This window comes from Sander lucioperca, chromosome 19 (genome assembly GCF_008315115.2).
Source record: "Sander lucioperca isolate FBNREF2018 chromosome 19, SLUC_FBN_1.2, whole genome shotgun sequence".
NCBI classification, from domain to species: domain Eukaryota; kingdom Metazoa; phylum Chordata; class Actinopteri; order Perciformes; family Percidae; genus Sander; species Sander lucioperca.
In genome coordinates this window covers 4,190,096-4,203,148 of record NC_050191.1, presented here as the reverse complement: position 1 = coordinate 4,203,148, position 13,053 = coordinate 4,190,096, and the positions used below count along the sequence as shown (strand labels likewise).

At 38.8% G+C, this 13,053-nt stretch overlaps 2 long non-coding RNA genes across 2 annotated transcripts; both read right to left on the bottom strand.

The window, feature by feature from the left end:
- Positions 1 to 99: 99 nt before the first annotated feature.
- On the bottom strand, positions 100 to 723 carry LOC116055854. The gene is made up of 3 exons (XR_004106423.1): positions 586 to 723; positions 462 to 493; positions 100 to 333 (listed from the first exon to the last, which is right to left on the bottom strand). It is a non-coding gene; the product is annotated as an uncharacterized LOC116055854 (long non-coding RNA).
- A 10,778-nt stretch (positions 724 to 11,501) lies between these two features.
- LOC116055867 lies at positions 11,502 to 12,697 on the bottom strand. Its single transcript, XR_004106424.2, has 2 exons — positions 12,386 to 12,697; positions 11,502 to 12,322 (listed from the first exon to the last, which is right to left on the bottom strand). It is a non-coding gene; the product is annotated as an uncharacterized LOC116055867 (long non-coding RNA).
- Between the last annotated feature and the right edge of the window lie 356 nt (positions 12,698 to 13,053).

Here is a 13,053-nt window from a genome sequence, read left to right as displayed (position 1 = left end):
CATTTCATTTTATTAAACCCACATGTAGCAGATTTTACACACATCAACACTGTAGCTTGAAAAGCTTGCATCTCCAAAATTAAAATGTAAATGTAATGGATCTGAATACTTCTTCCACCACTGGATATATTTGCAGTACTTGAGGTGTATGAAGAGCGAGCTATATGTATCCTAAATATAAACCAATCATTTGAACTGAAAGCTTTGATCACATGAGTACAATGACTGATGGTATTTGACTTTCTGATGATCTGAAGTTGTTGATCACTGTGGTCGAGCAGCAGCAGGACGTGCTTCCACGTTTTCATACTGGACGTCGGCGCCATTATTCACCTGTGAAGTACAACACGACACATGAGATCCTGAAAAACTGTTTCAAGAGAACGAACCAGAGAGACTGCAGCCTCTGAGTCACAGTAGTAACAACAGACTCACGTAAAAAAGCACATTTTTTAACTCACATTGTTGTCTTTTTCAAGTGGTTTTGTGTTCCCTGGGAAAAGAATAACAAAAAGTAGCATTAAGATTCTGAATGTATTATTTCATATTAACACTTCTACTGAATTATAATTATTATTGTCTCACATTTGTTTCTGATGACAAGAACGGTGATGACAATCATGAGGATCAGTCCGGCAACACGCACAGCCAACATGACGTAGCTCAGAGGAGACACACCTGTGGGATCTGTTCAACACACACCACTTCATAAATAAGAACAATATTTAATCTCCTGCTGCAGGACAAAATAACCACAGAGCTCCATATTTTGTGCATGCTACATTTTGTCTCTGAAGCTTTGTATCTGGTGGGATTCATACAGAGGTGTCAAGTAACGAAGTACAAATACTTTGTTACCTTACTTAAGTAGAAATTTTGGGTATTCATACTTTGCTGGAGTAATTATTTTACAGCAGACTTTTTACTTCTACTCCTTACATTTTAAAAATAGCCTCGTTACTCCTATTTCAGTTTGGCTTGTTTTCATTCCAGCTTGTCAAAACCCCCAAAAAACCCAAAAACCTATCCAGATAAATCGCGCCATCCGGATAAAGTGAATTTGATTGTGGTTGGATGAGAAGTATAAACATATACCATTCCGACACCCTATATGGTTTGTACGCGATCCATCGCACCTGCACATGACACAAATCACAGCATGTAGCCTAGTACGAAGATGTCCATGGCAGAGACTCAAGAGAACTCGAGCGAAATGTCCCAACCGAGCACCGACAATTTTCTTATCCAGTTTTGTTATCTTAGATCCGTTGCCCTCACCGATTCATGCAGCTAAGCTTGGATGTACATTTACATTCCAATAAAGGCTATTGATAATGTGCTTCTGAAGGTTGACTTTTTGCATCATTACAATACATATAGGCAACTTGTCATCATATCTTCCGCTCCATGAAACACGTGTTAATGCTCAGTAGTACACATATATGGTTCTTTAATGTATTTGCATTGTATTAAAATGTGTTCATTTTCAATGGGCATGAATGCATCCCAAATATTTCAACATTAACATTTTAATATAACATTATAGTCAATATGGCCTTTAGAAAAATGTTTTTATTATGGAGGTATGGTAGTGCACTATAGGCATTTTGTCCTTAATGGCATTTTTTTCCCCTTACATTACTTTTACTTTTATACTTTAAGTAGTTTTGAAACCAGTACTTTTACACTTTTACTTGAGTAAAAAGCTTGAGTTGATACTTCAACTTCTACAGAAGTCTTTTTAAACCCTAGTATAGAGCCCGACTGATATATCGGCGGGCCGATATTATCGGCCGATATAAGGCATTTTCCAAAAAATGGCCAATAAAAAAATTAATAAAAAAAGAAAAATCTTTTTATTATTTTTTTTTTTATATTCATTCATCAGAATCATTTATAATGACAAATGACAAATGATTCTGATAATTGAATATTTAAAAAATAAAATAAAAACGGACGAAACCCCCTTCGACCATGTTCTGAGTGTTGGCGTTGTATAGTCTGTCCACCAGAGGGCGCTCTACAACCTCCCTGCTGGCTACACTCTTTGATTTTTTTGTTGTTATTGTCTTTTTGTTCAAAGGACTTTAAGTTTCATATCTTAAGTTTGTATTTTTATACATTTTATTCATCAGAACTTTAATATATTTTGATGTTCCTCTGTTCTGTTGAGACAATAAAACAAACTATTATTTTTAAACTGCATTATCATATTATTTTAGTGAGGACTCATAAATAACTACAAATAACTAATCAGTTTTTTCTGCATTTCTGGATGTTTTTTTAAAATATATATCGGCTTATATATCAGAATATCAGATTTTTAAATCATCAAATATTTCTATCAGTATTGGCCTTAAAAATCCTTTATCGGTCGGGCTCTACCCTAGTATCTATACTTCTACCTGAGTAATGAATGTGAATACCTTTGACACCTCTGGTTGCATATTTTCTTACCTGGGTTAGATATTTCTGTCTGATTATGCGTCGTCTCTCCTGCGAAGTCAGGTGTGTAGTCAGCCTCTATCTTGATGTTCCAGCTTTCACCAAACTGGCAGGTGTACTTCCTGTTGTGGTCACTCTGACGCTTCACAGTCAGACGAGAGGCACAGTCCATCTGTCCAAGGAAACGGTACCCGACGAATTCACCAAATAGCTCAGCTCCTGTCTCATCCACCCAGCGGATGCTGTAGTTTGGACAAGGAAACAGTTTGTGTCTCGACAGAGAGCACTCTAATGTGACTTCACCGTCCCTCTTTGGATCAGCGTCTGGTGGAGATGGAGAGACAGAGAGAAATCAAGTGTTAACGCAGCGTAAACATGTTTCAGCAAATTCATGTTCTGTCATTGTTTTGCTGAGTGGTGTTTCAACAAATGAGCAATTAAAATGGAAAAAAGGCAACTGTAAAGAAAATGTATCAGCCAATCAATGTCAACACTGTACATTAGGGAGGGGTAGTTTTTTCAGGAATCACTGCATGATTGCAGTCCCATCCACTCCACCTACACTTAGACTGAGAGGGTCCCTCATATTGAGGGCCGCCCCAATCGAGGCATTCAGTTCTATGTGAAATGTGTGCTTATCAACATGTTCTTCCCTTTAAGCCCTAAACATTAAGAGGTGTCCCCATGCTTCCTGGGTGAATAGTGGCTGTTTAATCCTGAATGTGGAGTGTGTTTCACAGCTGATGGAAGGATCGGTTTGGTAAAGGACCACGGTGTTCATCACCCTCCCTCGATAAGAAGAAGGATATAAAAAAACAGGTAACACTTTACAATAAGGTACACAAAAAAGTAGGTAGTTAATGATTAACGAATGAGGAACGAATGAGGAATGAATGAGTAATGAATGAGTAACGAATGGTTAGTTAATGATTAGTTACTGATTGACTGTGATTCAAGCACTAATGATTAGTTACTGTTAAACAGACTGGTAGTTACTGTTTAATGAATGAGTAACGAATGAGGAACTACTGGTTAGTTAATGATTAGTTACTGATAAACAGACTGTGTGTGTGTTACTGTATTAATGAGTCATTAGGAAATTGTTAATGGGATTTATAGTAATAAAAAGAATAGACATGATACAGGATGATTCTCATAATATATTCTAATAATGATATTCACAAAACATTTACATTGACAAACAAGGTATATTCTGTAGCACTAACGTTGTTGAAGGCTTAAAAGCAATTGTATGCTACTGCAGGGCATGCTTTAATCCTGCCACCCTGGGTTTCGTGCGCTGTTGAGCGGTAGTTAAAGACCAAAGAAGGATTGATCCTTACTTAGAAGCTACTTATTAACGGATGATTACCTAACCATTATTTACCATTACTGAAGCATTGTGCGTACCTGCAAATAAAGTGATGCATCATACTGAGTGGTTAATCAATAACGAATGATAAGTTAAGCATTCACCACCATTAGATAAGCATTGTGCGTACCTGGAGATAAAGTGATATGTCATACTGAGTGGTTAGTCATTAACGAATGATTAGTTAAGCATTCACTACCATTGGTACTGAGTGGTGGTTAATCATTAACGAATAATTAGTTAAACATTCAGAATGCTTAACTAATCATTCGTTACGTCTTTGCTGTAATCAAATCAGTATATATTTATGTTTAACATGAAGTATACTACTGCTTGAGTGCAGTAAATCAATGGGAAACATACATGTGTACAGACAAGGCTAGCAGCAGCAGCAGTGCCGCGTCAGACACGTTTCCGGTGTGCAAAGACAGAAAAATCCACGCAGCCGCCACCCAACTGACACGCAACAGAAATGCCACGCTCACGCCACACAGCCAGTGTGAAGCCGGCCTAGGCTCGGCACAAGTTTTGTCCCAAAAAAATGTGTCAAAAGTATAGAATTCCCTCTTGAAAAAATGAGACTCACTTGTCAGAACACTAAGTACATGAGTATTAGAGTTTCTCGCCTGCCGACAGCCGTATAGACCAGCATCCTCAGCAGTGATGTTATTAATGACCAAAGAGCACTCAGTGTTCACACTCAGCCTGGCAGCTCGAGGTGAGTTTGTCTGATCTTGATTGCTGCTGTAAATCCATCTGGAGATGGAGCATGTTGGGTCAGGGAGAGCGCAGCGCATAACGGCATCTTGTCCAGGTTTCTTACAGAATTTTAGTCCACAGATGCCTGATGGAAACAAAGGGAGAATTTTTTTTTTTTTGCTAGTGACAATTTACACATTTAATTATCTAAATACCTCACTGTGACTCCAGGAAGCCACCGCCCCATGTCAAGCAAACGTTTGTCATTTTATACATTTTGGTTTCTGTGTGGATTAAATAAACAAAGATAGAGATGCCGGTAGGTGGATTTAGTTACAGTCTACATAGCTGTTTCACCTGTTTTCAGTCTTTATGCTATGAGCATATTTTATGTACACAAATGAGCATTAAAAATAATGTCCACAGACACACCCTTTAGAAATGCTTCTGTTTTTAGAGAGTGTGTTGTTTTTGTAGGGGTAAATAAATGATGAATAACAAGAAAGTAAAGAATATCAAGTGATGAACTTTGAAAAGCGTTTGTGTCAGATTAATGTGATAGAATACCGAGGGCTGACTTATTTCTTATTTAGACATTTAACATATAACTGATAATATTACTTAATGTCCCTTGAAAAGACTAAACAAAACAAAAAAGATGTCAATCTGTCTCTGTGTCTTCTGACTTCCCCACTCTGTCTCTGTCTCTCAGCCCCAAACTCACTGCTTCCTACTGAAGACTTCAGTCTTTGAAAACAGGTAACACATATGTTTTAAAAAGGCACAGCAACTTCCTGGGAATTGTAGTTTTTAGCAAGCAGAAGAAAATAGTGCATGTTGGGCTATTTTTTTCAGCTGCACTGTCCAATGCAAAGCACAATACGATATATTATCTTATTTCAAACGCCTTTTGTTTTGTTATGTTATTGACAGACATCACCAATTTAACATTCAGAGATAGAAGAACCCCAAATATATTTTGGTTTCCTGTGCTGGTTGAATTTTTTCAGGCTATATTGATAATAGGGAAAGTTTACATTTTGTAAAAAGATAAGACATAAATAATAAAATAAAATCAGAGCAATTACCTTCAAACTGAAGCACAAAAATGAGGAGTAATTCCAGTCGAGCCATTCTCTGTGTGTTCTCTGGAGACAGCCGATGATCTCTGAGACTTTTTGTGTCCGGCCGGTGCAGCTGATGATAAAACTTCCTCTTTGAGTTTCTGAGTAAAAACAATCTGTGAAACAGCTTCAGTCACCACACCCTGTCAAAATTAACTAAACAATATGTGGGAGGTCATAGGGAGGTCAGAATGTCTACATCCTTTAAGCATCACTCAACACAGCAAAGGAATATTTTTTGAAGAAGTTGTTGGTTGGTCAATCATTAATTATTACGCACTCCCCTGTGTCTCGGCACATCACCTACAACACTGTACTTCTTTAAATGGGATGAACTTTAGTCAGTTACAGTAATTAAGCATATTCTACCACATTTGTTATGATTTCAGGTCAGATCTGAGTAACCTGGGGTCATTTCATTTTATTAAACCCACATGTAGCAGATTTTACACACATCAACACTGTAGCTTGAAAAGCTGGCATCTCCAAGATGTAAAAGTTTAAAGAACATGGTTGCTTCAGTTGCACAAAACAGTCTATTTTTTTGACCATATCCAAAAGATTTAAAGATAGTTTTGGTAACGGTACCCGATACCTTCAGCAAAACAGCTCAGCTCCTGTCTCATTCACCCAGCGGATGCTGTTCTTTGGACGAGGACAAAGGTTGTGTGTCGACAGAGAGCGCTGTAATGTGATGTCACTGTCCGTCTTCAGATCAGCATCTGGTGGAGATGGAGAGACTGAGAGAAAACAAGTGACAGCTGTTAAAGCTACAGTGTGTAGTTTCTGTCTTCTCCATGAGGAACTCTAAGTAATGACAACAACACTGTCGGCGCGTCCACATGATACAAGCCTCCTGTGATTCAAACCCCCACCCCTCCTCCATGCAGTTGCTAGTAGCCAAGGAGGACACGGAGGATTAAAAAAACATGATGGACTCTTCAGAAGAGGTCCTTATCTTCACTCGATTTTCTGCGCGAGAAAGTCGGCGGACGTCACAATCTTCTGAATATAGCCATACGGAGAAATCCAGAGAGAGTTGTGTGGAGCTGATAGTCTTAATTAGCTTTGTAGCAACTCATTTGGCAACGGCTTGAATGTAACGGACGTTCGTTAATATCAAAAGGTTACGCACTAAAGCTTTAAATGTGATTACGATCATTTTTGGCCTCTATTTGTATAGGACAGCTGAAGACATGAAAGGGGAGAGAGAGAGAAAGACATGTAGCAAAGGGCCGCAAGTCGGAGTCAAACCAGCGGCCTCTGCGTCAAGGACGTAAGCCTCTATATATGGGTACCCGCTCTACCAGGTGAGCTAACTAGGCTCCCAAATGTGATGAATTGTGCGTATTCTACCACGTTTTTTTATTATGATTTCAGGTAAGATCTGAGAAACCTGGGGTCATTTAATTTTATTAAACACATATGCAGCAGATTTTACACACATAACACTCCAAAATAATGTAATATCTCCAAAATGTCAAAGTTTAAAGAACATGGTTGCTTTAGCTGCACAAAACAAGTGGTTGAAATGTGTCTTGAGCATGTAAACCTCCAACTGTCTCCAAAATTACAGACACAAAGGGTTTCCCGTGATATTTTTACTGAGTGGATAAAGTGAGCGACTGTTGCTGAGCGTAGTTTCAGAGGAGTTGCGGTGTGTGAGAAAACTACTTCTCAAAGGCGTTGGAGTAAAATGCTTTTATTGTGATTTGACTCAGTGTGTTTGAATTTCAACAGAAATGAACAGAGTAATGTCACCTGAACATGATGTGATTACAGTATTTATGACAGCAGACAAGATTCTTCCACATCCCACAGTGGATGGATCGCTTAGAAAATGACCTAAAATCCAACAGCAGCTTCACAGATAAATAAAATGAAAAAAAAAATGTAAACAGCAGGATACATTTAGTGCAACAATCTGCACAAATGTAAGTATCTCCACTCTGGTTTTGGGTCAGTATACATCAAGGATTAAAGGTTAAGGCTGACAATATTCTCTATTTTTCTTATTGTCAAGAAATCAATGATTAATGTACTAGCAAGTATTGTGTGTATATCAAAAGCCTGATGTATCTTCTTCCTCTGTGCCATTATGTTCCTTCATTACCATAAAAAAAACACACACACACACACACACACACACACACACACACACACACACACACAAGTGCGTGGCACTATCTTTGTGGGGACCCCGTCATTGACATAATGCATTCCCTAGCCCCTTACCCTAACCTTAACCATCACAACTAAATGCCTAACCTTAACCCTTACCCTCACCCTAACCATAACCTAATTCTAACCCTAATCCTAAAACCAAGTCTTAACCCTCAAACAGACCTTTAACCTTGTGGGGTCCAGCATTTCGGCCCCACAAAGCTGGCCGGACCCCACAATTATGCTGGACTCCCGGTTTTTGGACCCCACGAATATAGTTAAACAAGAACACACACACACACACACACACACACACACACACACACACACACACACACACACACACACACACACACACACACACACACACACACAGACGTTTATTTTAATGTGGATTGTTCCGCTGCTGAAAATAGTCCTCAACAAATGCACTTCTTCCTCCTAAAAAACTACAGTGACCAGCTGGAATGACTTATGCCTTTTAAATTGTAAAGTATTAGCTATTATTAAGTATTTCACTTTTTGAACACACAAACGGCAAAAAATTAAAATAAAATTTTGCCAAAAAAGGCAAGTTAAAGGTGCAGTAAGCGATGCCAACCTGTTCTCACTCCCAACTCGTCAAATACGGACGCTTGGTCAGTGTCTCTCAGCGTCAGATACGACGCTAAAATCATGGCACATGCCCGAGCATCCGTATTTCACGCGATGGGAGTGAGAACGTGTTGGCGATGCTGCGCAAAGAATTGTTGATATTTGAACTCAACTGCCTAACAAATACACCCTCCCCAGATTCACAGACAGATAACTACTGGCCGGCTGGCACATTCACATGCTGTTTTGGTCTATTCATGGGATTTGTTGACAATGAGAAAAACTAAGACTTTTGCAAGCCTTGTCCTTTATCCTTTCCACATTTATAGCCCGTTGGAAAACACCCAAATGAGGCGTTCTGTGTCAGATAACAGTTATACTGCAAATTACATACAAGCTGTCCTTTGTCCACAACCAACAAAAACATCCTGCCACCGGGAAATTGATTTACTGTTAAAATCCAAAGATGTGTTCCATGGATACAGCAGAGCCAGGAGAGCAGAAAGCAACAATGAAATCAATGGGTTTGATACATACAATTGTCTCGGCATCAGTCGCACTATCATAACACATAATATCTTTTCATTCATTTGACTTGTAAAACTCTATTTTGACCGTATAGAGCAATGTTGAAAACATGGAGACAGCGTAAAATATGGTGCACCAAACACTGAAGAGACATTATTATTACAAATGCATTTTTTTTAAATATGAAAACATATGTCATGAAATGTCTCACAGGTTGTATCAAACAAGTTGAATTCTCAGTTGTTTTTAAGCCATTCATAAGTTATTATTAATAAGTAGCCTCACTTGAAAAGATCAATAAATTATATATATATGTAAAAAGTTCCTCTTATAAAAACTAGAAAAAAAGACAAAGAAATGTTAGCACTTCATTGGCTAAGAACCACAAAATAGAAGAATGCGTCAAACATTCAAATTTAGCACGTTACATATGTTTTACGGTTTGAAAACATAGAAACAAATAAATATTTTCAATCAATAAGAAGTGAAACAGATTTAACAGTGGTTTGGAGAAACATGCGGCCACGTTAAAGGGTATATAAAGAAAAGTATAAGGTATGTCAAACTAAATAAGTAAAGCGCCTCTCTGTCAACACGGATTCATATTCTCAGACTAGCCTGGTGAGACACACATTGAGCTGTGATAACTTTGTAATTATTTCCTTAAAATAACATGCCTTTGCTGTTTCTTTGAGGATGATCATTTTAAAATCTTGTTAGGGTGAAGATGACAATGTCTCATTAGAAAGGGGGTTGAACTGCTGCTACTCTTTGAAAAATAAAAGCCAAAACAAAGAGCCCTAAATATAAAAGTCTAGTTGTTTACATGTTTTTTTTAAGGTTAAAGATCAACTAAAACTCATATTTTAAAAAAGAGGTCTAGTTAGCCTAAAAACAAGTCTGTTCTGTCACATAAATGTAAAGTAAATTAAAATGAAACTATACTATATAATAAATATATACATTTTGCATCTATTTTGAAAATGTAAAAGTTGGCAACATTCATTCACAATTAAAGGTACTGCAAAGGTATGTGAAGCAATTTACATGTATTAACAGCTTTGTATGGCCAGTGTGTGAACGGACTGTAACCTAATTTAAAAACCCGAGACCTTCCCCGACTTTGTGGGTTGCCTGGGGGCGGATTTCTGTGTAAAGGACTCGATTTTAACGGGAAAATCTATAGGATGCACAGTATGTGCTCCCAAGTGCCTGGATGCCAGCCGAACTTAGCCCCGCCCACAACATTTGAGGTTGGGAAGTTCGGTCTGGACTTGATCCGTTGTGGAGCAACTATGCTCCAACCAGCTGTTTGGACCAATCAAATTGTCAGGGCGGGCTTTATACGATGGACAGATGATCAACAGTAACGTTATCAACCACGTCACCAAAGATCGCTTGGGTTGAATTAGTTAGTAAGTTAGTTAGTAACAAAGATGGCTGCCGCTGGAGAATTGAGATGTGTAGATTCCACCATCACGTCTGTTATAGAAGATATCGACAGCGCATTCATTTTAAAAGAGGAACAGAGAACCGCGGTCAAGGCATTTGTCGATTGGAAAGATGTTTTTGCTGTCCTTCCTATGGGATTCGGCAAAAGTTTAATTTATCAGCTGGCCCCGATGGTCGCTAAGAAGATGGGGTGCGTCACACGTCACATACTCCGTTGCTCTGATTGGTTGTAGGTCTATCCAATTGAGTGCAGAGGCATTTTCTTTCCTGGTTCGGTTGAAACACGCCCCATAATCACAGCCCATCACCAAGTGCCTCGCCACTCTTCAGCTCCCCTACAGCCCCAACAGTGTGCAACGCTAACGTTAGTAATGGAGTCGGAGAACAAACTATTGGCACCGGCCACAACATAGAGTCCCACACAAAGTTACCGCGTTATCAAAAAAACAAAATACGTTTTATCCAGTGAAGCCTGACTGGCCGAACAGGATTGTAACCGACGTCAGGAGAAAACTAGCGTCAACATCGGCACGGCATTCGATTAAATGGAGGGACCTTTGTTTAGTTTTGGGGATCAAAACTGACCCCGTGCAGGCTTTCTTCCTATTGGACAGGTCAACTAACATTACTGCAAAGTAGGGGTGAGGGGAAAAATCGATACAGCATAGTATCGCGATATTTTCCGTGGCAATACTGTATCGATACATAGACGCCAAGTATCGATCTATTATTATATATGTGTTGGTCAGTTTGTCTGCTTGACAATCCCATTTTGCAGCAATACAATTAAAGTGAGATGAAAAAACAGAGAAATGTATCTTTTTTAGATAAAACAGATGTTGACAAAGTTTTTCTTTGGGGACATCATTTGAAATTGGGAAAACTCTGAAGTTGGAAAAAAGGTAATACATTGCAATGTATCGCAGAATATCGCAACATGTTTAAAATCGCAATAATATCGTATTGCGACATCTAATTTCAAAATTCAGCTGGGGGGTGAGCCAGCTGTCTGTAGCTGTGTAGTTGTGCTGTTCTGTTTGTATGTGTTTTATATCTATGTATTTCGAAAATGAGATGCTACATCTCAAGGGGCTATCCTTTCAATAAAATGTAATACATGTGAAATATATTGTGATATTGTGGTTTGAGCTGTTGGCCGATGAATGCTGACTGCAGTTCGCTTAATTACAATAACAAGGAGTTTCTAAAACATTCCAACATAGTACCTTTAAGTAAAACGAATACCTATATTTCCGAGTAACAAACGAGAAAGCTAGAAAAGAAAGCTACAAAAAAACAATTATTTTTACACGACATAAATAAAACCAACAGATGGATCTTAAAAAACTAATTAGCATTTTTCTCTGTTACGAAAATAATTGAACTCTTGTGTGCTTCTCCTGTCCAGCCTGCTTGCTTTGTTTCCACAGTAGACACCCCCCCCCCCTCCCCCACCCCCCAGATGGCACTGTCCTTCTGTCTGTCGGCTGTCACGTACAGAGGGTGATAACCGGCAGGGGTCAACATTAAAAAAACAAGTCTGAGATCATGCCTTTCGGTATAAAAATGTGAAGTTGTGCGTTTGTTTTCTTATTGTGCACTGAACGTGTTCACATTCTGGTTTTGGTCCGTCGTGGTTTGTGGAGGAAAAACACTGCAGCACGGTTGCGTTGTTGTCAGGGAAGCCATTTTACAAGCCAGCAACGTAATCTATACAGTACATATTTTACTACAGCAGTTCGTTATTTCTCTAATGTCATCATCTCTAAAGGTATAGTGTTTTGATTCTTGGTGTCAGGGCTCTTTTTTTTGTTTTAAATGGCCTCTTCTTTCCTTCCCCTTCCCTCCGATCACTCTGTAACTTTTTTCGTGGAGACTGAAGGGAAGGAAATGAGGGGGGAAGCTCAGGGATGCACCGCTGGAATCTGAAAGCCAAATGCAATTCCTTTAAATGTTTCTAAAAGCTTTTTTTCTTTCTTTTGTTGCTGTACCGGGCGCAGTCAGTCACACGTATTTCACTCTAGCTATTTATGGATCCCCGCAAATAAAAAGCAACATTCATATGTAAACCTGCGTCAAAAAGAAAAGCTGCAAATAAAAACCTGCGAGGATTTCCGTAATTGTCTAAACCTCCAAGGATTTGCTGCCATGACATGTTTGACAAAGTCTGCAGACTAGAACACAGCACGCAAAAACTAGATGCAGCTGCTCATTGGCCCGTCTAATATGCGCGCATCTTTGCAGAAAAATAAACATCGACGACTATCCCTATCTCAGTCATAATTAGGATTGGGCATCGAGAACCGGTTCCAACTTGGAATTGTTTCAAAAAATACGATTCTTTGAATTACAATTATTGGAATCGTTTGGAAAATTTGGTTTCGTATCCGATCATTGGTTCCAAATTGAACACGTGCAAGTTTGGGTTTATAGCATCCAGCTTATGTCCAGGCGCTTGTGTTGCCGCCACGGAGCACAGTGAGCGGCTTTGTTTTAAATGTGGCTTTATTTTACGTTGAAAAAGCCCGGTACAACTGTAAATCTCCATTGAATCAAAATAACATTTTCCTCTTATCTGTGAAATAAGCATGTGATCCGTTTCAACTCCACCCTTCAAAGAATCGGAATCGACAATCGGTAAGATTATTGGATAATTGGAATCAGAATTGTTAAAAT